At 33.7% G+C, this 21,784-nt stretch overlaps 1 protein-coding gene and 1 pseudogene across 6 annotated transcripts in view; one reads left to right on the top strand and one right to left on the bottom strand.

Annotated features, from left to right (window-relative positions):
- The window catches only part of PHTF2 (putative homeodomain transcription factor 2), a 121,450-nt gene that overhangs the window by 66,846 nt on the left and 32,820 nt on the right, over positions 1–21,784 (bottom strand). The gene's annotated exons all lie outside the window — the stretch shown is intronic.
- On the top strand, positions 19,104–19,222 carry LOC118611283 (annotated as a pseudogene).

Here is a 21,784-nt window from a genome sequence, read left to right as displayed (position 1 = left end):
AGAAACTGACTGACTGAGCAATATAACAAAATTAAAGTTACTGAGCAAAATTAGAGAATAAAATATTAATCACCAATGAAAGAAAACATACATATAATTCCCAAAATTATGTTCTTATGGTGCACACTCCAAATTATATCCAGTACTTCTGTTCATATTGCTAAAACATACCACAAAAACAGTTAGGACCACTTAAAACCATTAGGGTTACTTATTAACATTCAGATAAATATCTATCCAGAATTACTAGAAACTAATTCTTTTGACTTTTTTAAAATTTTAATTCTAAAGTAATACTCTTTGAATATCAAACAGATTTTCACTTTTTTTGCTCATACCTACTTTCTCTCAAACCAATTTGTCTACTGAATGCTCAGGAATATCTGAGTTCTTATAACTACCCCTAAAACACTGTTTCTACCCTACTACCTTGCCTAAAAATTCCAATTACATCTCCATTTATATGCTATCCTATTCTATTGTTTGTTCACAAGGTCCTATTTTAATCAAAATATAGTCCAATGTTTCTGAATGCCCATTACCTCCCCCACACTCACACACACCTACAGAAGTCAAACACTCAGGTGACTTTAATGATGAGGATCAAATGAAGAAGTGGAATCATTTAATCACACAATACAAACTATGTAAGATGATGATGATGATGTCAGACAAAAAGTAGTCTGAGGACATAGCAAGAACTAGTAACTCTTTTGAATGTAAAACTATCAAATTATTTTACCAAATCTTTAACTCTTCTAAATCAGTCTTTGCTTAGAACTCTAAAAAACATATGAGAAGCCAAACTATAGAAGCTTTTTAATAACCCAATCATTAAAATATTCCCCTATAATTCTAGTGTTATTTGGGAGAGAAGACATGAAATAGGTAAGTATTCAAAGTTGAGATATCCTAATTGGGGAAAGAAATCTAAACCATGAAATAAATATGAAAATTATTAGCAACATCTTTGCTTCAACTGCCATTAATTTCTTCTGCTATCAATTACTGGCAGAACTGTATCATAACCAAAAGTGTTACTAAAGTCAAGCTGCTTGAATAGAAAGAAAATTAAAATAAAAATTTTTAAAAATATTAAAATCTTTTTTTGGGGGGGGAGAATATAACTTTTCAAGGAAGAAAAGATTTCTAGAATTCAATTTTGAAATTGAATACATGTGTAACTTACCTCTGACATTTGGATTAAAACATGAAAACACGTTCTCATCTATAGTACTAAAATATAGCTAATTAGCAAAGATTCCATTCACTATATGTAATGCCAGCTAAATCCACCTAAAATCTTCCCACATATTCTGTCAGGTTATGCATCGACTAAAACCACACCTTTTCCTGCATTAACCCTAAGAATAGTGTATTACAGGCCACACACATATAATCAAATCATGTGAATCATGGCCAAATTCCTATTGCCTAGGGAAAGCCAGTTAATGACAGAGTAAGATGCTGGCTCAAGTTTAGAAAAAAAGCCTCAAAGAGTATCCTTTAATTCAGCAAAGAGAGATGGTTATGGTAGAATCTGCCTCTAAGAAGTTTCAAATCCAAAGAGTTAGTTATAATTCAAAGCAGAATAAAATAGGCATTATTGTACTATGCATGAGTGAGAAATAGTGTGAAAGAACAGTATTTGTGAGGAAAAATGTACAAGAACAGTAAATTTACTAGATATGAGGGCTTGGAAAAAAGACTAAAATGACAATTGCTGGCTCAAGTACCTGAACTGCATCAGTATCATTAACCATAACATGGAATAAAACAGGTTTAAAAAAGGCTGTTGGAGCTACATGACAACTACATATGGCTAAAGTTCTGGAGAGTTGGGAAGGTACAAAATTTGGAACATAGCAGCATAAACTAGGTGTTTGGACATTATGTGGGCAATCTGACAATCTAGGGAAATACAACAGCTTAAGGAGATCAAGAATAAAATATTAAGAGAAATATATATTCAACTGGAGAGGAGAAGTATCAAAGTCAGATAAGGAGACAGAAAAATTAGTCAGATAGATAGGAAGAAAACTAGGACAATATACTACAGTAAAGCCAAACAAGGAAAGAGTTTCAAGAAAGCAGTAAAGTCGGGAAAGCTAAAAATATTCAAACATTTGAGGTGATTAGGTAGCTAAACACGTTTGTGTCAAATAATCTTGATCTCATTTAAACAGTAGGCAAAACCATTAGCTTAGCTATGGAAGCTGGTGAGTTTGGGGAATGGGTGACAATAGAAAAGGTAAGAAACAAACGCTAGGGAAGATAGGATGTAGTGTTAACTATAGTGTTAGATTGGGGCAACAGGAAGAGCAGACACACTTGAGTTGGTATTAGAAGCAGTCAGCTGGGTTATGTTTGTTATTTTTCCTTTTACCACCAAGGCTCAACAGCCCAGGATCAGGAGGGGAAGAAACACACATGCACACACACACGCATGCGCGCGCACGCGCGCACACACACACACACACACACACAGTGGGGCTGAGGGGCACCTTGCAGGTTAAGGAAAGTCAGAGCCTGAGCTGGGCGAGAAGCAAATCCACTTGGAGGATATCCTTATATGGGGTGGCAGAGCCCAAGAAAGATGAAAAGGTCTAGAATAAAGAGCTTGAATGGCATGAAGGCATCCATACACAGGATAAGATGGCCACTGAGATGGGAAACTGGTTACACATGTGGGAACTGATGTCTCAAGAGTCTGAAAATGTTCTTCTCTGTTTACTAGAAATTTCAATTTATAAAGCCATTAAAGAAGAAAAAAAAAAGAGGAAATAAGAGACTAGTTTAATGGCATTAATGCTATATGTAAAAGAAGGGTTTAAAAACAAATCATGGCACATTTATATAATACAATATTACATTCATTAAAATTATGTTTTAAAGGGATATTTAGTGATGTAAGAAAGTACTTTTGTTATGTACATGAAAACAGAATAATAAAAAAACTAAATATAATATATTCTAATTTTGCTGGGGAAAATTCACAATGTTAACAGTAGGGTAATTGTGTTATTTTATTTTATTATGCTTATCTGCATTTTCCACTTATGTTAGACATTGTAATACTTTTAAATTATGATAAAAACATCATTTTAAAAATCAAGAACAAAGGAAGCTAATATCATCTAAGTAGCATCAAGTGTTAGGCACTGGGCTAGGTGCTTTTGAATACATTTTCTCATGGAAAAGTACTGGGAGTAGAGGGGGCAGGTTGTTAAGAAAACAACTGCCATCGCTCAGAATCAGTTTAATTAAGTCTCATTATGAAAATAAAGCTTTTCGTATGAGTTATATAATAGAAATTTGCAGCTAGAAAGTTATATCTTAATAACAAAACTGTCAGAAATGCTAGTATTATAGAACAAATAGACAGATACCTACATCACAGGATATCAAGGGAAAAAATGAGTTAAAGAATCAAAATGCTAAAATTTACCAAAGAAACAATAATATTCCATAGGTGCTCTTGTAGCAGAAGGGTTACTTCAATTGGATTAGGTGGTAATGGAAGGAATTCGACTGGTTCACACAGGAAAGGGAGGGAATGGAAGGAAGAGAACCTGGCAAACAGCCCTGTGGTAGAACTGGTAGAACTCCAAGTTCTGGAAGAAGCCAAGGAGAGAAGGCCATCACCAGCAACCTTATAAGAAAAAGACATAGCCATGACTGTCTCATCTGACTCCTCTCTTCCATTCTCCTTCAGTCCTCAAGAGATTAAAAAAATTCTCAAAGCTGGTGATACTAGATATGGTATGATTGCAGGGGTCTCTCCATAACTCCTAAATGCCCAAGTCCCCATCTTCAGTAAGGAACTGAATCTTTTTTAATGATTAAAAAGTAAATAGCTAGTTGATTCAATACTTGTCATTTATACTTAAGTAAAATCATTATCTCACTAAGCATAAAGTACTGAAGGTCTGCCATATTATGAGGGGAACTCCCTAGGCCCATGTTTATATATGAACGTGCACACGCCCTCCCCCACAATGATCTAGGCAGCTGACCCAAACTGAGCCAATCAGATTCTCTCTCCATTCTAAATGTCAGATAAACAAGAGAAACAGATATGGCTAATAGAGGGAAATAAAATTAACACTAACAACAGAACCCTACAAAAAAGTTTCTAGAAATTCTGCTACTGAGAGGCCCAACACAGACCTGGTTTGCCTTTCTTTCTGAGGTCTTGGCTGTCTGCTGTTGGCATAGTTTAGGTGTAATGAAAAGTAGAAGCAGAACACACTGGTGTTTTTTTTCCTGGCCCAACTTTAATGGGAACGTTGCTGTTAATGCAAACCAACACCACTCTGCATAATTTACAAAGTTTATTTTCCAACCTGCTGATACATGGCAGTATGTTCTGAGCGGATTTATTAACCAAGGTTGTGCCCGATTAACAACCTTTCCTGAGAAGTCATCTTGGCAAAGATAATTTAACATCTCCTTTCTCCTTAACCTAACTTTGTGTCATGAATTGTGAAGATTCTGCTAGTGAGGAAAAAAAAGATCATTAGTTTCTTTAATTAATCATATGAAATAATTCAAATATGCCTTACTTAATCAGAGTTGAAAAATTATACAGAGTATATATTAAAGTTCTATTAGCAAACCCATAACATTAATTCCCAGGTGATAAACTTTTACAGCCAAACACATAAAATTTAACAGTATGCAATCAATAATTATTTGGATTTTTAAATGAATGTTATTTCGATGAGTGGAAATTATTTTTAAATTAGTTAATATAAATTATTAAACTATTTAAAACAGCTTTTAAAAAGCTATTTGTTACTTAAAATAAACAGCGTAGTTAAAAAAATACTAAGGGTTTGCTTCTTAAGCTTCTAAATCATCAAAATACAGTAAAAGATCAAAAAAACTTTACTTTGTTTTCATTTTACCGCCAACTGTGCTGCTCATATTTTATATATCAAACTTAAGAAAAAAACCTCCAAAAAACATGAACTTAATCTTCCCGCCTGGTCAAAGAAAAGGCATTGATAACATGGGTCAAAATTCTCTTAGCCAACCATGCATATGAGAATTAATTTACTTGGTTAAATAATAATGACCCAAACCAAGCTAACCAAGCCAAATGTGCAAGACTTCCAACAGACTAAGCAAATATGTTTAAGCTAAAATAATAGTTGTATGAATAAACAATAGCTGCTGCTCCATTTATTGCTGTTCATTCACAGACTGCAGCCCAAGCAAGGATATAACACAAAGAACATGTTTAATGCCACCACCCACAACCACCTGAGAGTCAATGGCCAGGGGAGGGAAAAGCAGAATAAATAGGCCAGATGTAGACGCAAAGAAGTGGAATCACAATCAGTTTAGGAGTGCAGATTCTATAGCCCATTCTAATTGGGTTTAAATTCTGACTCCACCACGTATTCGCTCACTGTGAGAAAATTACTAGACTTCTCTGAATCTTAGTTTCCTCAGTTACGAAATCAGGATAATGGCAGTAATGGGTTGTTGTGATGATTAAATGCATGTCAAGCACTTAAGACAATCAATAGCACACAGCAAGAGTTCAATAAACATCACGTGTTATGTTCAACTAGTACAACAACCATGACATAGTAAGCTCTGGGCCCACTACTTTACTTATACAAAGTTATTTAATCCTTGTAACAATCCTTGAAGTAGACTGTGTTAACTCAATTTTAAAGAAAATGAAACACATAGATAAGTTCAATAGTTGCTCAAAGTCACAAGATAGCAATATGACAGAACCAGATTCAAACACAGGATGTCTGACCCGAAGGGCCTGTGTGTGTTTTCCTGGTTGATTTTTAAGTTATTAAGACTCATAGAATATTTATGTGTGATACAACTTCAAACTGTTTGTGCCAAAATGAAAGGCAATGTTTATTTTAAAGATTCTCAGGAACCATGTTAGAACTTTCTAAAAAAAAAAATTCAAAGCCAACATTTTCACTTCCATTTTAAAAGTGAGGAAACTGAGTCTCAGAGAGGTTGAAATAACTTGCCCATGATAGAAAGCTTTTAAGATACAGAATTTGCCCATGGTCAGAAAGTTAAGATACAGAATTTAGATCCCATCCACAGGTATAGATGCTAATAGGCTGGCTTTCCGTCACATAGCACTATCTTCCTAAGACAGCAACAATCTTAACTGTCTTTTCTCAAAATAATAGCAATCTGTGGAAATAGCTATGTTATAGTAGCAAAAAAAAAAAAAAAATTTATTTATTTAGTTAAGAATTAAGTAAGCATATCACCTACTTCAGATATATCCATTTCTGACTTGCCAAGATTTGTTTTTAATTCATCATATTCCCAAGAATACCACTTTTTCTTTATACTCATGATTATAATTAAAAGTCTAATTTTATTATTTCTTTTGTATAAACACCATCTTGGAAGAGTGGGGAAAAGTTTCCACCAAGCACTTCATGTAGGGTAAGAAAAAAAAGAAAACATTTTCTTAACCTGAATGTGTATATTTATGATATCCTCTCAACTGTATTGTTTATAAGAGGTATTGGACATGATTTATCCTAAAAACACTAGCTGTTTTTAAAGTTCTGCCAACTTGGTAAATTCTTTAAACAGGGTTTCACTAGTCTAGTAAAACCAAAAGAACACATATATAAGAAAATTCCATAGATGTTTTACTGTTTCAAACTGTAGATTAAATATTACTTTACTACACCTTTTATTGCCCAATTGAAGATGAAAAAATGAAAGCTCTCACATATTTCTTGCCAAAGGATGTGTTAATATTTAGTAGGTAGAAGAAAAATTACAGACTAATTCATCAATTATCACATTTTTAGGAAACTGGAATAATATTTAATTATAATAGGTAAGATCATGACCAAAAAAAAAAAAAACTCAACTAGTCAATGGCAGAACTAAAGCAGGAAATGACTGGTAATATGCCAAACAACTAGGGTTGATTATTATTTTTGTAACAAGTAAATAATCTCTTTTCCTTTTGATTTTACCTGAAAAAACCTAAATTTTAAATGACAACAATTCAAAAGTTTTATTTCTCCGATCTCAAAGAATGCAGTCAGAATCTTCTGGGACACTGATGCTTAACACGGCAAAGATCATGCCAGTTGAAGGTTTCCAGGATTTCCAAAGCTATAGTAAATTCAAACTAAATTATAATACCCAAAATAGAAAATTAATTAAAAAAACTGGCTGTGCAAATTAAACCACAGACAGATAACAATTCGCACCCATTAGAATGGCTATAATCAAAAAGACAGACAATAACAGGTGTTGGCATGGATGTGGAGAAACTAAAATCCTCATACATGCTCAAGGGAATTGTAAAACGAAGCAGCCACTGTGGAAAACAGTTTGGCAGTTATGACCTGGTAATTCTACTCCTAATTATCTACTCAAGAGAAATGAAAACATGTCCATAGAAATATCTTTACATTAATGTTTACACCTATATTATTCATAATAGTCAAAAAGTGGAAACTACTTTTGTACATCAATTGTGAATAGATAAAATGATACAGCTACATAATGGGATTCTACTCAGCAATAAAAAGGAAGTACTCACACATGCTACAACATGTGTGAAACTCAGAAACATTATGTTAAGTAGAAAAAGCCAGATAGAAAAAGCCACATATTATATAACTGCATTTATACAGAAAAGGCATATTTTGTAGAGACAACAAGTAGATTGATTAGTGGCTGCCTGGTGGTGGGAGTGTAAATAAGGAGTGACTACAAATGAGCAAGAAATTTCTTTTGGGAATGATAGAGATGTTCTGAAATTAGACTGTGATGATGGATACAAAACTCCTGAAATTTAATAAGAATTATTGAATTTTACACTTAAACAAGTGAATTTTATGGCATGTAAGTTATACACCAATAAAGCTATTCTATAAAAAATAGCTATATTATTGAAAGATTTCTTTAAATAACATGACAAGCATTTAAAGGAAAGAAATATAAATGTATTCAGAAGGCCTTGAATTCTATGGTAATTTGGAATCAAAAAAAATTTTTTCCTGCCAAGTTTTGACTCCAGAAACCTGACTCTTCTTTTTCTTTTTTCTTTTTTTTTTTTGGGGGGGGGGGGGCGGGGTGAAGAGCTGGGGGAATAGGTTAGATTATTAATTAATTTAAATACTAGCCTAACACTAACTTGCATATTTATAGGCTCTACTTCCCAAGGTTTGAGATATTTAGACATTACCAGTACAAATTATAGTTCACTGCAACTGAGAAAAAAATGTCAATAAAAAGAAACTCTCTATGCTGTATATAATAGTTGCTAAATTTGCATTATTCTGAATTTTAGGATTTATTTAAAAATATGTATATAAAATTTGCTTCAAATTATTAAATAGATAATTTTTGCTTGAATAGCCAGGTAATTGCTGACAGTAAATGGTGATGAGACTTTTTTTTAAAAGGGCAGGGCTTTAAAGACAAGACCTGGGTTCTACCATTTACTCAATGACTAGAGCAAATGAAACCTGAGTCTGTTCCCTCAGTGACGTTATGGAAATTGGACAGTGACTGTAAATCACTTAGTATATAGTAGACATTTATTTTTTTTTTAACCTCAGCTATGTCTATCATTACACAAAAATAACATCACATACAATTAGAGAAAATCTGTATAATTGGACTTCATCAATATGATCTCTCTTGAATTTTTAGATCAACACTATAAAAAAAAGTATGAGTGCTTGACTCCATGACATAATATTTCAAATACGATGAAAAGCTGAATAAATTTCTGATCTTTAGACAAACTGTATTATGGTATGAACTTGTAAACAGAGATGACAAGTAATAAATATTCATATTAAGAACAATTTAAGCTATGAATGAATTTAAGCTCATGATAAATCACTTTGACAACAAGCAATCCCTAAATTGAAGTATTTATAGGAAAACCTAGCTCTCTTGGCCTTCACTTCTTGATTTGTTCAACAAATCAAAGCATATCAGAGCATTTTTCTAAACATCACAGGTACAAAAATAATTTCCGTTAAGGAAACTTTCCAAAGAACAAAAGCATCAGCAGACAGACAGGACACACTGAGAAACAAATTAATCTGAGTAACTGTTACATGAACATTCTTTCATGCACTCTAAGAATTCCTCAACTTCTTATTTCGCAATGGTCTGCATTTCCTGTGCAGTCACTTTCGCTTGAGGGTAAATGAGGATTTTCCTCATTCACAGAAACTTCTTAAACGCAAGTAAATGAAAAAGGAGTCTTATACTAACTTGCATCATACAAAGACATCAACCATAGACATCAATACATAGGATACACTACACATCAGACTGAATATTAAATTCCATTTTGATTTGATTTTTTAAATCTAACAATATAAGACTATAGTTTGTTGATACCACAGTATTTGCTTTACTGTCTCCAAGATGCTTTAAGAAAAGAACCCTTCTACACTTAGAAATGGAAGCAATTAAAAAAACGGAACCTAGTCCCATGACTAACTTAGGACGTTACCCTATTTACAGAGAAAATTATATCAGAAAATCTATATTCACTCTAAAATAATGTTTTATTGTTTGTTTTTTAAAAGCAGGGGAACTAAGTAGTAAGGGTACAGAACTAAATTCTTGGATTTAAACTCCAGCCTTACCACTTACTAACTCTACAACTTCAGTCAAATTACTTTGACCTCCCTGAGATTTCTCATTCATTGTAGTAAAAAAAGGTTTCTGAAAATTTTTCCATTTTCCAGAAATCTCTCTCTCAATCCTTCTATTCAGGAAATCATGTAATGATAACATTTACTTAAGAAGTTTTATTTGAGAAATAATATGTATAAAAATTATGGGTAACTTGAAAGTAAAAAAAGTATTGGTACTGGGTAATATTTATTAAAAAAAAAATCAGAAAAACAACATTTATGCCACCCAAGATGGCAATAACACGTTGTCTATTATTAAAATAACCACCTAAACACTGCAGCATGGACTGACTGGGATCTGACTTGGATGGAAGGCCCTACCCCTGGTTACTGAAATATATTAAGGTCTCTGGTTCTACTCCCCTTTGTCAAACCAGGCAGTTAATATTGTTAATAATAATAATAATAATAACAATAAATAGCACTTACTATTTATCAAGTGTCATATATATTTTTCATATATAAACTCATTTAATCCTCACAACTCTATGAAGTAGGTATTACTGCTATCCCTATTTTATAGTTACGAAAACTTAAGTCATACAAAGTTAAACAGTTAAGTAGAATAATACAGGAATTCGAATCCAGCTCCACAGCTGAGCCCTTACCAACTAGTAATTTCATTCACATCCTTACACAAAAACCACACTACATGCTCTCACATTGGCTCTGATCACCAGACAAGGGGTAGCATCTAACCCCTAGTCATTGCCTCTAATGACTCCACGGCTGCCTTGCCAGGAGAGAAGCTCTCAGGCTCTGTTAAGAAAGCAAATGAGAATATACAAAACTTTTCATGAAGTCCAAATTACTCAGCCCTAAAAGTATGTCAAACATTTAATATATTATTAGTAATCCTAGGGTAACTATAAGGATTAAAGTGCTAATGAGCTAACACACATAAGAGCTTAATGTTAGCTATTATGTCATTTTGATGAATTACTTAATGCTTCCTTTTTCTTCATATTGCAGCATAAGACAAGAAATGCAGATGCCTTATTTGCATTCCTTTAGTATTTATCATAGGATATACTCTGGTTTGTTATTCTAAAACATACCCCTGACTAAATCATGTGTACATAATATGACTCAAGACTACAGCACCTTCCTTGTTTACATATTTCTAACCATTTAATATAAATAGCATAAAAAGCTGCATACTTTTAAAGCAATTTAAATACCAAGACTAAAACATATCTTGGTTATTTAAATATCTTATTTTAGAAAAATACCTAACATATTATTGCTGTTCATTCAATAATATGAAATAAAAAATGAGACTATAAAACAGATCTAAATTATTCAAAACTGCTTAGCTTTCTTCCACTTACCTGCATAGGGTAAAATTAAAATGGAGAAACAGTTAAGATAAATTGCTCCTGGGTGCTTAGTCCGGATTCCTCAGAATTAGTATCTAAGGGACCTAGACCATAGTTATCACTGGTCAAGAAAAGGTTTGTTGTAATTGCAAGAATCCGGATGGCTACAAACTTGCTACTGAGAACAACTACAGGTAGGCCTGCTGGTTATACCTTTAATCTTCACTAAGCATTAGGAAAACCTGTGCAGAGGAAGAAATAAAATATTCACTTACAGTATTTGTTAAATTTATAATGTACCACTTAAGTAGATAATAAGACTCCTAAAGTACTAATCTTTGTCAAGTGCTCTGTAAAGAGTTTGCAATCTTATGCTGTACAGACCATTATTAACCTCCTGCACTAATGGGACAACTGAGCCTTTAAGAGGTGTCAGAAGGTTCCACGTCTAGTATCTAGGGGAAGGAACCCAAGTTTTGACTTACAACCCTACACACCCTTTCCACTGCACCATATTCATTTATATAACTTGGCCAGCATTTTCCTAAGTATGTTCCACAGACATTCAAAGAAAAAAAATTAAGTCAAATAAATTGAGAAATGTTATCTTCACTACCTGTCTCTTAGGCAGTCTGTAACACCTCATGTCATTCACACTATGAAATCCTGTTACCATAAAACTTGTTTACCTTTGTCTAACTCAGTATTTCACAAACTTATTTGACCACAAAATCCCTCTATCCTCTTAACATGTATTAACATCACACAGAACACACTTTAGAAAATGTTCCTTGCATAGATGTAGATATGAACAAAAACCATCTCCATCTTTCTGTCCTTTCATGCTGTGACCTTTGCCCAACTTTACTCTCCTTAGTAAGCATATTGAAGCCTTCCAGTTAATTATTATCTGTGCTACTTAAAATGTCACTTTAATACTTCTGTTAGTAATGGCCAGGATAACAACCAAGATGAACATCAAACTAGTAACGGTATCAACCACCAGGACATATGGTCCCTGGAGTTACTGCATTCTTCGTCCTTTTGTTTTTTCAATCATTTCTACTTGAGTTATACTATAAAAACAGTACAGTAGCAGGAGTCTTCAGTGGAGAATACTTGTGCAAAACTGCTGGGCCCCTTGTCTGCTCTGGCCCAATCTTCCCATAAGTAAATCACCCTATAATAAATTCTGTTATATTCTGTGGAGTTGCCTGCTTTGTGTTTTGGTCTGAATATACATTCTCATTGTAGTGGCCATTATACCTTTGCCCCACCACCAGACAATTGCTATAAGCTAAAGTATTATGTTTAGTACTTAATGTAATAGATATTCAGCATATTACATATTACAACTAAATGAGTTAAATCAAGTCACCTGAAGTAAACATATGTGTTGGTGCATGCCACCTCACAGGAACTCAATACAATAATGAAGAACTACATGCACTAAAAATTTAATGTAAATATTATCTCCTAACAGCACTGTTGTCAAAGCATCAAACACCTACCAAGTACCAACTATAAGGTAAGGCATTAAAATAATGAAGATACAAAGACAATGATTTCTACCCTTTTTGATGATACTGAAAGTCAAGCTGTGATAAATGCTTGAATAAACAAAATGCCACTGTACCCCAGAGGCAGAAGGGTAACTGAATTTATTAAAGAGATTCCCCTTTAACTGCTATTAGATGGAGTAGAATGAATTTTGTTTATAACTATACCATAAACATTCCAGGATGTATGTATCTAGGATGATCCAAAAAAAAAAAAAAAAAAAAAGGATCACGATCTCTCTGTAGCTTTCCCCAACCCTACACAGAAAGGACTGCTCCCATTTCAAATTTGTATCCTCAAGGAATACAGTCACATACTACTAGAAACTGTCAAAGAGACTCAGAAGCCAACCAAAATAAGCTCTTATTGGCAAAACAGAACAACCTGAGCATCAATAGCTGCAACAAGGTGAAACACATCAAAAATCTTTAAAGCCAAGAGCTCACAAAGATACAACGAACAAACAGTGGTGACTCTGGAGGATGCTAGGTAACTACCACATCACTCTGCAAACTCATAAAGAGAGAAAGAATCAAGAAAAGAAAAAAAAAAGCAGAATACTACTGCCATGAAAGGAGTACACATAACTTGTCTGTAGAAGCATGACAGGGGGTGCCTAATCCAGTCTCCATGGGATTATGAAGGACATCCTTGAGGGGAAGATTCTAACTTTGAGTTTTAAGGACTAATTTGAGTTAGTTTTCAAAAAGAGCAGAAGTGGGCATCCCACGCAATAAGGTGAAAACAGTATGGGGACACTTCAAAAAGTTGTATTTGTTGGGGGGGATAGAGTAGGTGAGTAAAAGTTGAGAGCAGGAAGAGGCTAGAAAGCTAACTGAAATAAAATCAGAAAAATTCTTAAAGGCCTTGTGAAGAAACTTAGAGTTTATACCATATGCAAGAGGGAGTCTTCGAAGAGTGTATTAAATAGTTGAGTGCAAGGTCAAATTTTTAATTAAGATAAATCACTTTAATGGCTGTGAGGGGAAAATATTTAACTGGAACAAGAATGAAAAAAACAATAAAGGAAGGTAGATCACAGCAAATTTGAGCAATATTCAGGAGACCAGTAACAGAAGGGTAATTGGAAGAAGGAATCTAGATGGAACTTTATGGGAGTTCCATAGTGCTTTAAAGACAATTCTAGTGCAGCACTGGGGACAATGATGCAGGGTTGTTTTAAGATAAGTACTCAGTGCCTGACACATAGAAGGTTTATTATAAATACTATTTAAATGTAAATGGGTGCAAATTCTACCAGGAAATTATTTTTTTAGAGAGAGAAACAAAGTCCTGGTAATAAAAATCTTTATCCTAAAAGTTATACTGTATTGGTAAAACTAAATATATTGATTTTTCCTATATAAAGTCAATGTACTAAGACTTCACTTGAATGGGAAATTTTTAAGTTGTATAACTTCTCCAGCATTTTAATTCTTGTGAATCAATCCCTGGTTCTGAATTAACAACTTTCATTGAATAAACTCTATGGGCCATTTGACAAAGAGCAATTTAGCTTCTAAGTTACCCTGTTATATAGTATCTATAAATGTCACTCTTTGTGGAACTATAAACATAGCAAGTTAACACCAGTGTTTTAGACACTCTCAGGCCTTTTCAAAGTTGGTACATTTGCCTAATTTTAGGCCGCCAATGGCAACCTACTAATTTGTTTCACCACCATGTCTGTTACCATGGTTAAAGATAAACTAACTGATTGCAAGATATTTGGCAAACGTTACATCCTTGGCTAAATTTATTCAGAAAACAAAAAGAGTTAGAGACTAGTTTCAAGTAGTATGTCATAAAATATTTTTCTTCCTAACTAACACCAGGAACAAGCAGCTTTATTCATTAAAGAACTTCAACTCTATTCAAATAACATTGTTTCCTGGATCTCCTCATACCTGTGTAAACAACTACTTTAATTTCTAGGCACTGTATTTGGCAACTGCTGTACACAAATCAATGTTTCCTTTTAATGGAATAACTATTCCATTTATCAAAGAAAAAAATCATAAACAAATTAAGAGAACTGCAGCATTTCAAAGAAGTTATGTACTATGTAGAAATTCCTAGTTCTGCTATACCAAAGTATCTGCAAAACAAATACAAAACCTTCTATTACCAAATACTCAACTTCTAAAGAGGACAAACAAAATAAATATTAAGCATTTGGGTGTTTATGTATTCTGAACATGGTGAAAAGATGTCTCAAAAATCTCAAATAAGATAAGAATTTTCTACTGATAATGTTTTTGTAAATCCAGTACTTTCACACTTAGGAGTACTGACTATAGATCTCTTTGGAATCCATAAACGTTACTGTGTAGCAGCCAATCAGGATATTGCTAGGGAACAGTGCAAGGTATATTTTTCTGTTTTCCATTTTCTTTACCCATGGGATTTTAATCTGTTATCCCAATTAAGTACAGGTATTGCTTGTTCAAAAAGTGAAATTCTGTAACTTAAGATCTCTAGATTGGGTAAAACAAGAACAAAAACAAAAATAAGACCTTATTGAGTTTCCTTATCTCTCAGTGTCTCCTCATCTGTAAAATAAACATAATAGAAAGGTTAATTTCTAAGGTACCTTTCCCTCTCTACATTTCTGATTCTTTAGCAAGAAGTTAAAATTCTAGCACAGGTAAAGTCAGTGACAACCTCGGGCAAAAAACCAACCAACCAAACAAACAAAAACATGGATAGAAACGAGGTTTTTCTTTTCTTTACAATTCATAGCTGGTTTTATTTTTTAAATGAAATTTATTGGTTAATGACATTATTTAAGTGGCAGCTGTACAATTCTATATCATCTGTATATTACACTGTCTGCTCACCACTCAGTCTAGTCTCCTTCTGTCACTATATATGAGGGAAGGCTCATGGGAATTTCTCCTTGGTAAAAATTAATGTACTTCAAGGAACTGATTTTGCTGACAGCTTCTTTCAGTGAATCAGTGGGTTTCTCCAAATTACCATGTAAAATGAGATATTAAACTTAAAAAATCTATATCTATCCTTCTCTGTATTCTATCCACTTTTCAATGTATCATTTGTTTTGTTCCCTCCTAAAACACCTCTCCTTACCATGAAAAAAATACTTCAAATAATCCCAAATAAAGAATGACATAAGCTGAGAAAAAACTATTTGTGCTAGAAATTAAAGCAAATAAGGGAGAGAGCAATTAAATTTAAGTACAGAATTCTCAAAAATACCAAAGAAACCTGACCACTTCTTCTAATGGTGTTTTTCCATTTTAACGATACTGAAATGTTCAATTTAAAAGAACTAATAATCCAAACCTTTAATTATCCAAATATATTATTAATGAGACTCTATATTTCGCAAAAGGGAAAAGAAGGCAGAGGAATTGCTATAGCAGTATTATTGAACACCCACCGTATGCCAACACTATACTTAGTGTTTACATGTTATCTCATTTAATCATCATAGCAATCTTAATAGAATTCTCATCTCAATATTATAAAGAAACTAAGGCTTACAAAATTAAGAAACTCATGAAGCTTAGTAAATAAAAATAAAATCAGCTAATCTAAGTTCATTTAGGAAAGCCAAACATGTCCTCCAGCACATAATCAGTCTATAGTGTTCTACAGAATTAGTTCCAAACACAAAATCCTGCAGCATCAAAGAAATGAATTGTTGTTCAACAGCCTGTGGCAATTATGGAAAAAAACACATCTCATATACTCAAATCATTAAGAGTTTGAATATTTAAAACTTCATACTTCAACTCAATTGTTACAATTTTACAACTAAAATAACAGATTAATATTATATACACCTTGAAATATTTAGTTTTATATACAATATTGTTTGATCCTAAAAGAAACAATCGGTATTTTGAGATAGTTAATAATTTATCGAAAAGTAGACCTGACAACCCTTCAAGACTAGAACATTGAGAAATATGTGGTTTAACTTACATGTACTTTTTTAAAGGGGAAAGAATGTTATTACTTATAATTAAGACATTAAACCTCATAATAGTTGGATTAAATAAAGAACCCAAATATATATTATATATATATAATATATATATTTAATAAGAACTGGAAGCAGAAAACTGTGCTTAATTCTGCATAAATTTATCCCTTAACATTTCATAGAGAAGTTAAGTGATCAACAACTTTAACTTTTAAGAACATGAAGAAAATATTAAAGATTCTGGTCCTCTTTTACTCAGTTCAATACTGGTAGTCCAGGATACAGCTACACAGAAGGAAATTAAGCTACACATCTCCACATGAAATCTACTAAAACGAGTCATATTCTTTAGTTATACTTCTGTAATGGGTAGAATAGTGTCACACAAAAATTCATGTCTGCCCAGAACCTTGAAATGTTACCTCATTTGGAAACAGGGTATTTGCAAGTGTAATTAGTTAAGAATCTCAAAATAAAATCGCCCTAGATTTAGAGTAGACCTCATGTCCAATGACTGGTATCCTAAAAGGAAGAGGACACAGAAACAAAATGAAGATGGCAATGTGAAGACAGAGGCAGAGAGTGGAATGATGCAGCTACAAGGCAAGGAACACTAAAGACTGTGTTCACCAGAAGCTCGGAGAGGCACACGGCGCAGTTTCTGCCTCAGAGCCTACCTATGGAAGAAACCAAGCCTGCTGACACTCTGATTTTGGACTTCTGGCCTCCTGAACTGAGAAAAAAATAAACTTCTGTTGTTTAAAGCCATCTAGTTTCTGGTCATTTGCTACAAAAGTCCTAGGAAACTCATACAACTTTTAAAAATTTCTTGATATAACCACTGAGTTAATCCATTTCATTATCACAATATATCAAACCATAAAAATATAGAAACACTCTGAAAAATAAATGTTATTTAAATGTGTGGTGATACTATAACATCATCATCATCACCACCATTACTGTTAACTCAACACACATACATATATATATATATTACTTAATCCTATCTATTTTAAAGATGTATACCTCCCCAAACACTCTCACATCAGAAGTCACCTGAAAAACACAAAACTCTCAAATTAAACAAATAAATTTTACATAAGTTATTTTTGTCTTTTTTTTTTTTTTTTTTTAAAGTGACTTCTGTGCAGAAGGAAGAGTGAGCTGCAAGTAAGCAGACCCAAGCTTTGGTTTTATCACTAATTCATGACTATGATCAAAGTATTAGGTCTACGGGCATCAGGTTTCTTATCTATAAAGCAAAAAGTTTAACAAGAACTAGATGATCTCTGAAATCAAACTATCTTGACTACTATATAGTATAGTTTCTTACAAATAAAACTAAAACTTAAATTATGTATGCTAAGATACCTAAAGTGGAGAGAGTGTGAGGGTGGAAAATTAAGAACTTCTTGACCAAAATAGTGGAGAAAAATCTTAAGTGAAAGTACATATTTCAGCAACTAAACTAACCAATCTATTTCGCTAGCACAATCTAACTTTTTGGCAAGTGACATTAAAAAGGAAGAGGTGGAAAAGCTGATCACTGACTGAAGCTAAGGAAGTTGAGGTTTATAAATTACACTTAATCATGACTTTGCTCTATGGCTGTCAGATTACAAACATCAATTAAATCCCTACTGCTCTAAAATTGGAAATTAGAAGTCTGACATTTTAGGTTTCTCATTTATAAGAATTATTTTACAGTCATGAAAACTTTTAGAATGCATGAAATAAAGCACTCTGATAAGTTTGGGAATAATTTCTCTGATAAGTGTGGGTAATATGAAGTAATAATAATAGAGATAAGTCTTTACTGAAGAACACGTACTCATATCATCAATTAATCCTCAAATAAATATAAAAGAGAGTATTTATATACATAAAGAAGGTGAAAATTCAGAGAAGTCCAAAATCATAAAAGGCTTTCAAGAATAAGGATTCAAATCTCTGCTTTCCAACCCCCAAGCCCAGAAAGATATACTGCCTCGTATGGCAATCACCCTCAAAGAAGACAGGTTGTGACTGAAAGGGAGTATGAAGGGTTTTGTAGAGCTGGTAACATTCTCTTTTTTGATCTGAGTCTTGTTTTGCAACAGAACACAAACTGTCCTGAACACAAACAGGTGTTTGGTTTGTAACATTCATCAAGCTGAACACTTAAAATATGTGTGGTTTTCTGAATATATATTATACCTCAATAAAATTTACAATAAAATGTAGCTTCTATGCATTAGTTAGGACTCTCTCTTTTGTAAGTAAAATCCCATTCAAACTAGCTTCAACAAAAAGGGGATATTTACTGGCTGACATGGCTAATAACTGAAAAGTAAGATGAAGGTAATCTCAGGGTGGAGTGAATCCAGAAAACAGAGCACACCATGCTGGTTGTCTCTCTTCCCCATTCTTGACCCAATCTGCTGCTGTCTCACTCTCTTCTTCTGTCCAAAACTTTCTCTAAGTTTTGGTAACAAGCCTATAGCCTGCTCCAGACTTTCATCCTTCCAGCTCCTTGATGAAAGAAGCAAGAGTCTTTTCCATCAGTTCTAATTTAAAAAAAAAAAAAAAAAAGTTTGTGTCTATGGCCATGCTATCTTGAACAAGCCGGATCCCGTCTAATCTCAGAAGCTAAGCAGGGTCAGGCCTGGTTAGTACCTGGATAGGAGACCACCTAGGAAGACCAAATGCTGTAGAAGTAAAAAATAGGGGATTGTAAAATAACAAGGTCCTTGCGATCTGTGAGGTCAATCGAGGGTTGCCTTGACTAAAAAAATAAAATAAAATAAGAAGTCTGTAGAAGGACAGTTTGGGTCATGAGAAACCCAAACTGGACCGACCACTGTGGCCAAGGAAATGAAGTACCATCTCTGGTCTTGCCTTTGCCTCAATACCTACCTCTTTGGCCAGATGGAAGAGGGATTATGTGCAGCACAAACTTGTGGTCATTAAAGAAACTGTTGAGTACTGAAAGCTACTCTAACTTCTTATCTATTATATTCCAATTCATAAGCTACATCACTAACATTATCTTAAAGAGGTACTTCACATTTATTTGAACAATTCGTAAACCACTTTAAAAACTTTTTAAAAATCATACTTAAAGTTCATTTACTTCTGCACAACACTGTGAGGCACATAGGGAAAGCATTACTATCCTCAGTTTGTAAAAAAAGTTTATGTTATCCTTAGTTTATAAAAGAACTGAGGTTCAGAGAGTTTAAGCAAAATATTCAATCATACAAGTTGGTAAATACCACAAAAAATCAAATAAAAGTGCTCTTTCAACAACACCGTACTATAAGGCACAGTAGTTTAAAAATACACCAAAGATTTAATGTACATATGAGAATGTGGTTCAAGAAAAAAAAAAAACTTAATAGGGAAAATGTAATAAATCCTCTTGTCTGAGGCTACGTACCTCTATTTTGGTAGATCTTAATTTTTTATCTATGACTATAACTATCCAAAAGCAAAAAAGGACAGCATTTCTTGGGTATCACTTAGAATGCTTTCAGCTGCAAGGAAATAAAACTCAACTTCAAGTGCCTGAAAAAATAAGGGAATTTATTTATTCAAAGGAAACAGAATTCCATGATTGGCTTAGACTAATCAGGATTCATCCCCTCTGAGACTTCATACTCCCTGGCCATTAAGGCTCCATGGAGGATAATGAATTCCATCACAAAGTAGTTCTTCCAGCAGGGAAAAAGGTATGGAACATTTTTGGGTAAGAAACCTACTTTATTCCACTCCACACATCCTTTCTTCTTACAGAGCTAAAAAAAGGAGTCTGGAGGTGCCTCAGGGCAAGTTCCCCCAAAATGGAGAACATTTGTACGAAGAAATAAACCAGCTTCAGGAAAGCAGAGAAGGAAAAAGAAGTGGACAGATATATTTGATGGTGCTCTGGTCTTGGGATTCTATCAGTTCTGAGATAAGCTTCATCACTTTGCATGGTTTAGTTTGAAAACCAGTAAATGCCTCTGTTTTGCTAAAGATAATCTGAGCTGAATCTGTCTTACTTGCCAAAGAACCCTGAATGATACAGAATAGAAAATCATAAAAGTAACAGCACAGTTTTGGAGTTGAAAGCTGAGATTTAATACTTCTTAACCATCTGTACGACCATGGGCAAGGTATCATTCTGAAATGTCCTACTTTTGTACTTAGAGTACACACACACACACACACACACACACACACACGTACAACTGAACTTTACTTAAAAGGGAGAGAATTTAAAGTTCCCAACTATTAATAGTTGACAGTAGTTATCAGTTGAGTTGAAGAAACTCAGGCTAGTTTCCCATTTATATTACTAAATAAATCCCACTGTTGGCTCCTATTTAGAAGCCATTAAACATATTTATTCAAGTTTTCTTGCTGACTATTAACTCCATAAAGGCAATGACCAAGATCTATATCATATAGTTCTTCCTTAGTTCTGCAAACTAAGTTCACTATTTTACTAACTCAATACAGTGTTGCTAGTGCTTTCCTTCTCTTTAAAATTTGGGTCTTTTTTCTGGGCCACCTTCCCTTATACATTCATCTCCTGAAAATACCACCTCATTCTCTCATAATTTCACCTGCATATTTACAACAGAATCCTAGGAGTCATTACTTTTTTTAAAGAAATACTTAGTGTGTCAATTATCTGAACCCATATAACTTCAGGCCTCTATTTAGGATGCCTTCCAAAAGATAAATAATGCCCTCTCCTCAGAAACAAAAAGCCAGAAATATGACAGCAGAGAACTGTGTTATAAAAAAAAAAAAAAAAAAAAAACATTCAATTGCCCAATATTAACCAAAAATTACTCAGGTTTCTCCTGTCACCATTCTTAAGGCATTAATTGTTCTTCTAAATTAGTGACTGCAAATTTGTTTCAACAAGAACATTCAAATTAATCATGACTATAGATGACTACAAGTACAAAATGAAGTTTAAAATTAGATATCAAAGACTTTCTGTCAGTGGACGCCGCCAGGTAAACATCGTTAAAATCTCCCCACCTACAGCCACTATGTCTCCTAGTCTCCCAAAGAGGCTGAAGAGCTGCAGAAGCTCTTCATTGGTAGTCTAAGCTTTGAAACAACCGATTAGAATCTGAGGAGCCATTCTGAACCATGGGGAATGCTCACAGACTGTGTGGTGATGAGACATCCAAGCATCAAAAGCTCCAGAGGCTTTGGGTTTGTCACATATACCACTGCGCAGGAGGTGGATACAGCCATGAATGCCAAGGCCACGTGAG

The sequence above is a fragment of the Rousettus aegyptiacus genome, unplaced genomic scaffold (genome assembly GCF_014176215.1).
Source record: "Rousettus aegyptiacus isolate mRouAeg1 unplaced genomic scaffold, mRouAeg1.p scaffold_m13_p_13, whole genome shotgun sequence".
NCBI lineage: Eukaryota > Metazoa > Chordata > Mammalia > Chiroptera > Pteropodidae > Rousettus > Rousettus aegyptiacus.
This window is presented reverse-complemented; position numbering and strand designations above follow the sequence as displayed.